We start from the raw sequence: 9,657 nt of genomic DNA, 5'->3' as shown, positions 1-9,657 counted from the left end.
AAATCTTGTAGCTACGTTTCAGTTGCATTATTGCTTCTGTCAGACTACAGTAGGCCAGCTGGTTTAGGGGCGGTAGTCTGTCAGACTACAGTAGGCCAGCTGGTCTAGGGGTGGTAGTCTGCCAGACTACAGTAGGCCAGCTGGTCTAGGGGTGGTAGTCTGTCAGACTACAGTAGGCCAGCTGGTCTAGGGGTGGTAGTCTGTCAGACTACAGTAGGCCAGCTGGTCTAGGGGTGATAGTCTGTCAGACTACAGTAGGCCAGCTGGTCTAGGGGTGGTAGTCTGTCAGACTACAGTAGGCCAGCTGGTTTAGGGGCGGTAGTCTGTCAGAATACAGTAGGCCAGCTGGTCTAGGGGTGGTAGTCTGTCAGACTACAGTAAGCCAGCTGGTCTAGGGGTGGTAGTCTGTCAGACTACAGTAGGCCAGCTGGTCTAGGGGTGGTAGTCTGTCAGACTACAGTAGGCCAGCTGGTTTAGGGGTGCTAGTCTGTCAGACTACAGTAGGCCAGCTGGTCTAGGTAGCTGTATTTCTAGGGGTGGTAGTCTGTCAGACTACAGTAAGCCAGCTGGTCTAGGGGTGCTAGTCTGTCAGACTACAGTAGGCCAGCTGGACTAGGGGTGGTAGTCTGTCAGACTACAGTAGGCCAGCTGGTCTAGGGGTGCTAGTCTGTCAGACTACTCTTTCTCTCTGTCTCTCTTTCTGTCTTTTTAAAATTTAGCTCAGAAAGGAACCACAGTCTTCCAGTATAGTCAGACAGGGACAGGTTCTGGGTCCCAAATGGCACCCTATTCTCTATATAGTGCACAATTTGACCAGGGCTCTATGGTCCCTACTTCTGACCAGGGCTCTATGGTCCCTACTTCTGACCAGGGCTCTATGGTCCCTACTTCTGACCAGGGCTCTATGGTCCCTACTTCTGACCAGGGCTCTATGGTCCCTACTGAGGGAATAGGGTGCCCTTGGGCATAGCTTTCAGGAGTCAGTTGGTCAGCTCCACAGGCAATAGCCAGCTGTCCTGTCCTGTCCTTTCTCACCTCACAATACACGTCTTTGTTGGGTTAGGCTGAGATGAGGGCTTTGTACAAAAGGGGCCATAACCTGTTGATTCACTGCTTGATACTGAAAATACTGGTGTGTATTGGAGACGCAGGTGCAGTGGACTAGCATCGCCCGCTGTACGGGAAGTAAATACAGACAGTAGGGCTCAGATGCGCTGTTCCATGAGCGACATTTGTTTTGTTTTTGACCACCAGGAGTCTCGGTTCTAACATGTCCATCCACTTCCCTTCAGGCTGGTTTGTACAGGCTTTATTTCTCTCATGTTTCTCTGTCTCTCTCTCTCTCTCACTCTGTCTCGTTCTGTCTCTCTCTCACTCGCTCTCTCTCTCTCTGTCTCTCTCTCTCTCTCTCTCTCACTCTGTCACCTGCACTCTGTCTCTCTGTCTCTCACTCTCTCTCACTCTGTCTCTCTCTCTGTCTCTCTCACTCTCTCTGTCTCTCTCTCTCTCTCTCTCTCTCTCTCTCTCTCTCTCTCTCTCACTCTGTATCTCTGTCTCTCTCACTCTCTCTCACTCTGTCTCGCTCTGTCTCTCTCGCTCTCTCACTCTCTCTGTCTCTCTCTCTCTCTCTCTCTCTCTCTCTCTCACTCTGTATCTCTGTCTCCGTCCTCTCACTCTCTCTGTCTGTCTCTCTCTCTCTCACTCTGTCTCTCTCTCTCTCTCTGTCTCTCTCACTCTCTCTGTCTCTCTCTCACTCTGTCTCTCTCTCACTCTGTCTCTCTGCCTCTCTCTCTCTCTCTCACTCTCTCTCACTCTGTCTCTCTCTGTCTCTCTGTGTCTCTCTCTCTGTCTCTCTCTCTGTCTCTCTCACTCTGTCTCTCTCTCTTTCTGTCTCTCTGTCGCTCTCTCTGTCTCTGTCTCTCTCTGTCTCTCTGTCACTCTGTCTCTCTCTCTCTCTCTGTCTCTCTGTCGCCTCTCTCTGTCTCTCTCTGTCTCTCTCTCTGTCTCTCTCTGTCTCTCTCTTTCTGTCTCTCTGTCACTCTCTGTCCTCTGTCTCTCTGTCTCTCTGTCTCTCTGTCTTCTCTGTCTCTCTGTCGCTCTCTCTCTCTCTCTCTCTCTGTCTCTCTCACTCTGTCTCTCTCTTTTCTGTCGCTCTCTGTCTCTCTCTGTCTCTCTGTCACTCTGTCTCTCTCTCTCCTCTGTCTCCCTGTCTCTCTCTGTCTCTCTCTCACTCTCCTCTCTCTGTCTCTCTATCTGTCTCTCTCTCACTCTGTCTCTCACTCTGTCTCTATGTCTCTCTGTCTCTCTCACTCTGTCTCTCTCTCTCTCTTTTCTGTCTCTCTGTCGCCTCTCTGTCTCTGTCTCTCTGTCTCTCTGTCTCTGTCTTCTGTTCTCTCTGTCTCTCTCTGTCTCTGTCGCCTCTCTCTGTCTCTCTGTCTCTCTGTCTCTCTGTCTCTCTCTCTCTCTGCTCTCTGTCTCTCTGTCTCTCTACTCTCTCACTCTGTCTCTCTCTCTGTCTCTTCACTCTCTGTCTCTCTCTCTCACTCTGTATCTCTGTCTCTCTGTCTCTCTCACTCTCTCACTCTGTCTCGCTCTGTCTCTCTGTCTCTCTCACTCTCTCACCTGTCTCTCTCTGTCTCTCTCTACCACTCTGTCTCTCTTCTCTCTCTCTCTCTCACCTGCATCTCCTGTCTCCCTGTCTCTCTCACTCTCTCTCTCTGTCTCTCTCCCTCTCTCACCTGTCTCTCCTCTCTCTCTGTCTCTCCACTCTCTCTCTCTGTCTCTCTCTCACTCTGTCTCTCACCTCTGTCTCTCTGCCTCTCTCTCACTCTCTCACTTCTCTCTCACTCTGTCTCTCTGTCTCTCTCTCTGTCTCTCTCTGTCTCTCTGTCTCTCACCTGTCTCTGGTCTCTTTCTGTTCTCTCTGTCGCTCTCTGTCTCTGTCTCTCTGTCACTCTGTCTCTCTCTCTCTCACTTGCCTCTGTCTGTCTCTCTGCTTCTCTCTGTCTCTGTCTCACTCACTCTGTCTCTCTCTCTTTTTCTGTCTCTCTGTCGCTCTCTCTGTCTCTGTCTCTCTGTCACTCTGTCTCTCTCTGTCTCTGTCGCTCTCTGTCTCTCTGTCTCTCTCTGTCTCTCTCTGTCTTCTCTCTCTCTTCTGTCTCTCTGTCGCTCCTCTCTGTCTCTCTGTCTCTCTGTCTCCTGTCTCTGTCTCTCTCTCTCTCTCTCTGTCTCTCTGTCTCTCTGTCGCCTCTCTCTGTCTCTTCTCCTCACTTGTCTCTCTCTCTTCTCTGTCGCTCTCTCTCTGTCTCTCTGTCTCTCTTGTCACTCTGTCTCTCTCTCTCTCTCTCTCTGTGTCTCTCCCTGTCTCTCTCTGTCTCTCTCTGTCTCTCTCACTCTCTCTCACTCTGTCTCTCTCTGTCTCTCTATCTGTCTCTCTCTCACTCTGTCTCTCTCTCACTCTGTCTCTATGTCTCTCTGTCTCTCACTCTGTCTCTCTCTTTCTGTCTCTCTGTCGCTCTCTCTGTCTCTGTCTCTCTGTCTCTCTGTCTCTCTCTCTCTCTCTCTCTCTGCCTCTTAGTCGCCTTCTGTTCCCCTCTCACTCTCTCTGTCTCTCTATCTGTCTCTGTCTTCTCACTCTGTCTCCTCTCTCACTCTGTCTCTATGTCTTCTTGTCTCTCTCTACCTGTCTCTCTCTCTCTTTCTGTCTCTCACGCTCTCTCGTCTCTGTCTCTCTCTGTCTCTCTGTCTCTCTCTCTCTCTCTCTCTCTCTCTGTCTCTCTGTCGCTCTCTCTGTCTCTCTCTCACTCTCTCTCTCTCTCTGTCTCTCTATCTGTCTCTGTCTCTCTCTCACTCTGTCTCTCTCTCACTCTGTCTCTCTGTCGCTCTCTCTGTCTCTCTGTCTCTCTGTCTCTCTCTCTGTCTCTCTCTCTGTCTCTCTGTCACTCTGTCTCTCACTCTCTCTCTCTGTCTCTCTGTTTCTCTGTCTCTCTGTCTCTGATTGCAATAAGAAGTCCTGTGGTCAAACTCTTGATTTATTTTATTGCATACCACCCTCTCTTTGTTTTGTTCTATGATTGTGGGCAAATCAATGCGATACGTGATTAATCACAGCCTGAACATGGAGCCAAGATACTAGTGTAGCTTAACATTCCTGTGTAGAATTCAGCAAAATCCAGTCTGTCAATTCCGTTAAATGGTTGTCTGTGGAGGATATTGGACAGTAGCTTTTAAACTGTCTGGGAAAGGAAAATATCCTACGGTTGAAATGTTTTGGACATTAAATAAACCTCCCTTTTTCTTCTTCTCTGTGTGGTTGTTTCTGACGTGACTAATAATGTTATTGCATCAGTCATTGACAGGATGATTTTAATCTTAACCTCTATCCTCTCTCTCTCCCTTCCTTTACCCACTCTCTCTCCCTTCTCTCTCCTCTCTCTCTCCCTTCCTTTCCCTTCTCTCTCCTCTCTCTCTCTCCCTTCTCTCTCCTCTCTCTCTCTCTCTCCTCTCCTCTTCTCCTTCTCTCTCTCCTCTCTCTCCATTCCTTTCCCTTCTCTCTCTCTCTCTCTCTCTCTCTCTTTCTCTCTCTCTCTCCCTTCCTTTCCCTCTCTCTCCGTTCCTTTCCCTTCTCTCCCCTTCCTTTCCCCTTCTCTCTCTCTCTCTCTCTCTCCGTTCCTTTCCCTTCTCTCTCCCTCTCTCTCTCCCTTCCTTTCCTCTCTCTCTCTCTCTCTCCCTTCCTTTCCCTCTCTCTCCCTTCCTTTCCCTTCTCTCTCTCCTCTCTCTCTCCCTTCCGTCCTCTCCTCTCTCCCGTCCTCTCCTCTCTCCCTCTCCTCTCTGTCTCCACAGCGGTGGTGTATGGTAGCTGGGTCTGACATGATGCCCGGTCAGATCCCTGACCCTTCCCTGACGGCCGGCTCCTTGCCCAGCCTGGGCCTGCTGGCCGGCATCTCTGCCACTACGCTCACCGACCAGCTCAAACTGGCACAGGACTTCAGGAACCTGGGCGCCATGTTGTCACCGCTGCATATCCTGGGACGACTGGGCAAGAGGCCGCTCACTGCTATCAAGGGAGAGGTGAGGAGGAGGAGGTGGAGGAAGAGGAGGAGAACGGTGCCACACTGTTGATATTTTCGAGGGATGCCATGTTTTTTTTATGATCGACTGATGTTTAGATATTGTCAGCTGTTTAGCTCTACCAAGTTGCCAATTTCAGAAAAATCCTACAATGTGATTTTCTGGATTTTTTTTCCTCATTTTGTCTGCCTAGTTGAAGTGTACCTAAGATGAAAATTACAGGCCTCTCTCATCTTTTAAGTGGGAGAACCTGCACAATTGGTGGCTGACTAAATACTTTTTTGCCCCACTGTATATGTAAAACACAGGAAACTTGCTTTTGACTCTACTGGGCCTTTAATCATTTCAATCTGGGTTCTCTGAAACTATTCACTTTTGCCTCCAAGATGGCAAGCACAGGTATAGCTGAGACGTTGTTACTTGAAATTCAAAATAAACAAACTAGAGTGAAACACCACTGCATCAGGAGTATAAAATGCAGGAAAGATAGAACCCAAGGTTGGAATAACTATATTTAATAATAAGCAGGCCTTGAATAAGGTCACCATTAGCTAATCACAATACTTCCTTCTCCCTGCAGATGGACGAGGACGAAGGAGGAGGAGACGGAGGAGTAGATAAGAACAAAGTGGCAGCAGCACGATGTCGGAACAAGAAGAAGGAGAGAACAGACTTCCTCCAAAGGGTTAGTCTCTTTTCTTTTTCAAAATGGCGGCAGAGTTCTTTATGTATACTCTGGTGTTCTTTATGTGTATCTCTGGTGTTCTTTATGTGTACTCTGGTGTTCTTTATGTATACTCTGGTGTTCTTTATGTGTACTCTGGTGTTCTTTATGTGTACTCTGGTGTTCTTTATGTGTACTCTGGTGTTCTTTATGTATACTCTGGTGTTCTTTATGTGTACTCTGGTGTTCTTTATGTGTACTCTGGTGTTCTTTATGTGTACTCTGGTGTTCTTTATGTATACTCTGGTGTTCTTTATGTATACTCTGGTGTTCTTTATATATACTATATACTCTGGTGTTCTTTATGTATTCTCTGGTGTTCTTTATATATGCTATATTCTCTGGTGTTCTTTATATATACTATTTACTCTGGTGTTCTTTGCAAATTGGCTGTAGAATCTAGAGTAGATTGCATGGTAACTTCTAAATCATTCGTGAAGAATCTATGTGGAGGTTAATAAAGACGTGATGAGTGCTCTCCGTCAGGCATTCACGTCATAGTCAAGGTTGGGAAGGTTACTTTCTAAATGTAATCCATTACAGTTACTAGTTACTTGTCAAATTATAAATCGGTAACATAACTTTTGGATTACCCAAAGTAATCTGATTACTCTCAGATACTTTTAAATTACTTTCAAGAAGCATTAGAAGAAGACACAAAATGTATATTACCAATTGAACAACATTTATTGCAGGATAAATCAATGCTGTCGTGTACATAGCTGGCCATAAATATATGTTGCATTTTACTTTATGGGGTTATGTAGACTTAATTCTAACCCATTGCTTTCTACTACAGATAATAATATGATTAGGCTATATCTTTACATTTAAGAAACAAAGTCTGTCAGATTTCTAGTCATTCTAATTAATTTAATACTCCTTCGATCTTCAAGAATAGGACTTGGAAATATGGAAATATAGATTAGCTTGAGCATGATTAGCCAACTCTGTTGTTTATGATTGTGTTGTAATGGAGGACTGATTGGGCTCATTGCGTCCAGTTGAATTATCAATTTTGGTCATGGAATTGGCATATTGTGAGCACTACTGAAAAATGATATTTGCATGTTGCATTTTCTATCGGTCTATTGTTGACTTTTTTTGTTGGTGACACTTTAAATATCTTGATCATTTGCATCTGTTTAAGTCTGTCACAAGTGTGCATGTGTTTGTTAGGTGTATGGATTTTCAATAAAAGTCCCACTCGTGGTCTTCTCAAATGAAACTTGTTTTTGACAGTATGGAGCCCAAATACCACAGAGGGGTTTAGAAGGGAGGAACTCCCTCAAACTGTTATTCTATAGGCTGGGATCCACACTATGCAGCTGTTATTCTATAGGCTGGGATCCACACTATGCAGTTGTTATTCTATAGGCTGGGATCCACACTATGCAGTTGTTATTCTATAGGCTGGGATCCACACTATGCAGCTGTTATTCTATAGGCTGGGATCCACACTGTGCAGCTGTTATTCTATAGGCTGGGATCCTCACTATGCAGCTGTTATTCTATAGGCTGGGATCCACACTATGCAGCTGTTATTCTATAGGCTGGGATCCACACTATGCAGCTGTTATTCTATAGGCTGGGATCCTCACTATGCAGCTGTTATTCTATAGGCTGGGATCCACACTATGCAGCTGTTATTCTATAGGCTGGGATCCACACTGTGCAGCTGTTATTCTATAGGCTGGGATCCACACTATGCAGCTGTTATTCCATAGGCTGGGATCCTCACTATACAGCTGTTATTCCATAGGCTGGGATCCACACTATGCAGCTGTTATTCTATAGGCTGGGATCCTCACTATGCAGCTGTTATTCTATAGGCTGGGATCCTCACTATGCAGCTGTTATTCCATAGGCTGGGATCCACACTATGCAGCTGTTATTCTATAGGCTGGGATCCTCACTATGCAGCTGTTATTCTATAGGCTGGGATCCACACTATGTCGCTGTTATTCCATAGGCTGGGATCCTCACTGTGCAGCTGTTATTCCATAGGCTGGGATCCTCACTATGCAGCTGTTATTCCATAGGCTGGGATCCACATAATGCAGCTGTTATTCTATAGGCTGGGATCCTCACTATGCAGCTGTTATTCTATAGGCTGGGATCCTCACTATGCAGCTGTTATTCCATAGGCTGGGATCCTCACTATGCAGCTGTTATTCCATAGGCTGGGATCCTCACTATGCAGCTGTTATTCCATAGGCTGGGATCCTCACTATGCAGCTGTTATTCCATAGGCTGGGATCCACACTATGCAGCTGTTATTCTATAGGCTGGGATCCTCACTATGCAGCTGTTATTCCATAGGCTGGGATCCTCACTATGCAGCTGTTATTCCATAGGCTGGGATCCACATAATGCAGCTGTTGCAAAGCCCCTTTCTCACTGGCTGTCCACTGGTCGCAAAAACCAATGAGTGATAGCAGCTGAAACTTTCAATTCAACCATTACTGGGTTAAAATATACATATACTTAGAACAGCCATCCACAACCCGTGAGGTGCAAAAAGATAAATGACAGAGCAGTTAAATAAAGTGTAAAAAAATTAAAACTTGATCCTTTGTTTTCAACACTGATTTGAGAAAACAGAAAAGTGTCAAAGGTTTTTTTCTTCTCGCAAACATCCTTTTTCTGACTTAAAAGTAATCGTAGACGTAATCATGTCGCTTTTCAGTATATTTCTAATGCTGGTAAAGTAATGGATGACAGTTTTAATGCTGGTAAAGTAATGGATGACAGTTTTAATGCTGGTAAAGTAATGGATGACAGTTTTAATGCTGGTAAAGTAATGGATGACAGTTTTAATGCTGGTAAAGTAATGGATGACAGTTTTAATGCTGGTAAAGTAATGGATGACAGTTTTAATTTTAATGCTGGTAAAGTAATGGATGACAGTTTTAATGCTGGTAAAGTAATGGATGACTGTTTTAATGCTGGTAAAGTAATGGATGACAGTTTTTAATGCTGGTAAAGTTTTAATGCTGGTAAAGTAATGGATGACAGTTTTAATGCTGTAAAGTAATGGATGACAGTTTTAATGCTGGTAAAGTAATGGATGACAGTTTTAATGCTGGTAAAGTAATGGATGACAGTTTTAATGCTGGTAAAGTAATGGATGACAGTTTTAATGCTGGTAAAGTAATGGATGACAGTTTTAATGGATGACAGTTTTAATGCTGGTAAAGTAATGGATTTCAGTTCATAAAAAAAATATATCTGTTACATGTAACCCATTACACCCCAGTCCTGCTTATAGTTTTGTTTAAAGTGGGACCTCGGTCATTATTGCAAAAGAGAAAGTGTTCTCGATGTGTGTACCTGGTTAAATAAAGGCTAAATCAATGACCCAACAGTACACCCCCTCCCCTCACTGTCCTCCCTGTAGGAGTCGGAGCGTCTGGAGGTGGTGAACTCCGACCCTAAAGGCCCAAATCGAAGAGCTGAGGATGGAGAGACAGCAGCTAATGGTGATGCTCAACCTCCACCGCCCCACCTGCATCGTCCGCACCGACAGCGTCAAGACCCCTGGGAGAGCGAGGCCAACCCTGCTCGAACTCCTGGCCGCCGAAAAGCTGGAGGCTCCTAAGTGAAACCACAGAGGGAAAGTGAAACCGAAGGAAGGGGAAGGAACTCGACTGGAAGAAAATCAACTGCCACAAAGATGACGAAAGATTTAAAAACAATCACCTGATGCTTTTGTTGTTGAAGCACTTATGTGCTGTGTGTTGAGCGCCAAGCTGGAGACTCAAGTCTGCCTTTTGCCCAAAAGACAAAGGGTTGTTAGGTTCCGTTGCCTCGGTAACACTGGTAACGTTACCCGATTGGGTTCTGAGGGAAGAGGGAGGAGC

At 45.7% G+C, this 9,657-nt stretch overlaps 1 pseudogene; it reads left to right on the top strand.

The window, feature by feature from the left end:
• The first annotated feature begins 4,717 nt into the window (after positions 1 to 4,717).
• On the top strand, positions 4,718 to 9,399 carry LOC135536539 (jun dimerization protein 2-like; annotated as a pseudogene).
• Positions 9,400 to 9,657: the final 258 nt, after the last annotated feature.

Source organism: Oncorhynchus masou, unplaced genomic scaffold (assembly GCF_036934945.1).
Source record: "Oncorhynchus masou masou isolate Uvic2021 unplaced genomic scaffold, UVic_Omas_1.1 unplaced_scaffold_6299, whole genome shotgun sequence".
Lineage (NCBI taxonomy): Eukaryota > Metazoa > Chordata > Actinopteri > Salmoniformes > Salmonidae > Oncorhynchus > Oncorhynchus masou.
Note: the sequence above shows the minus strand (reverse complement) of the source record. Positions and strands in the feature narration are given on the sequence as shown.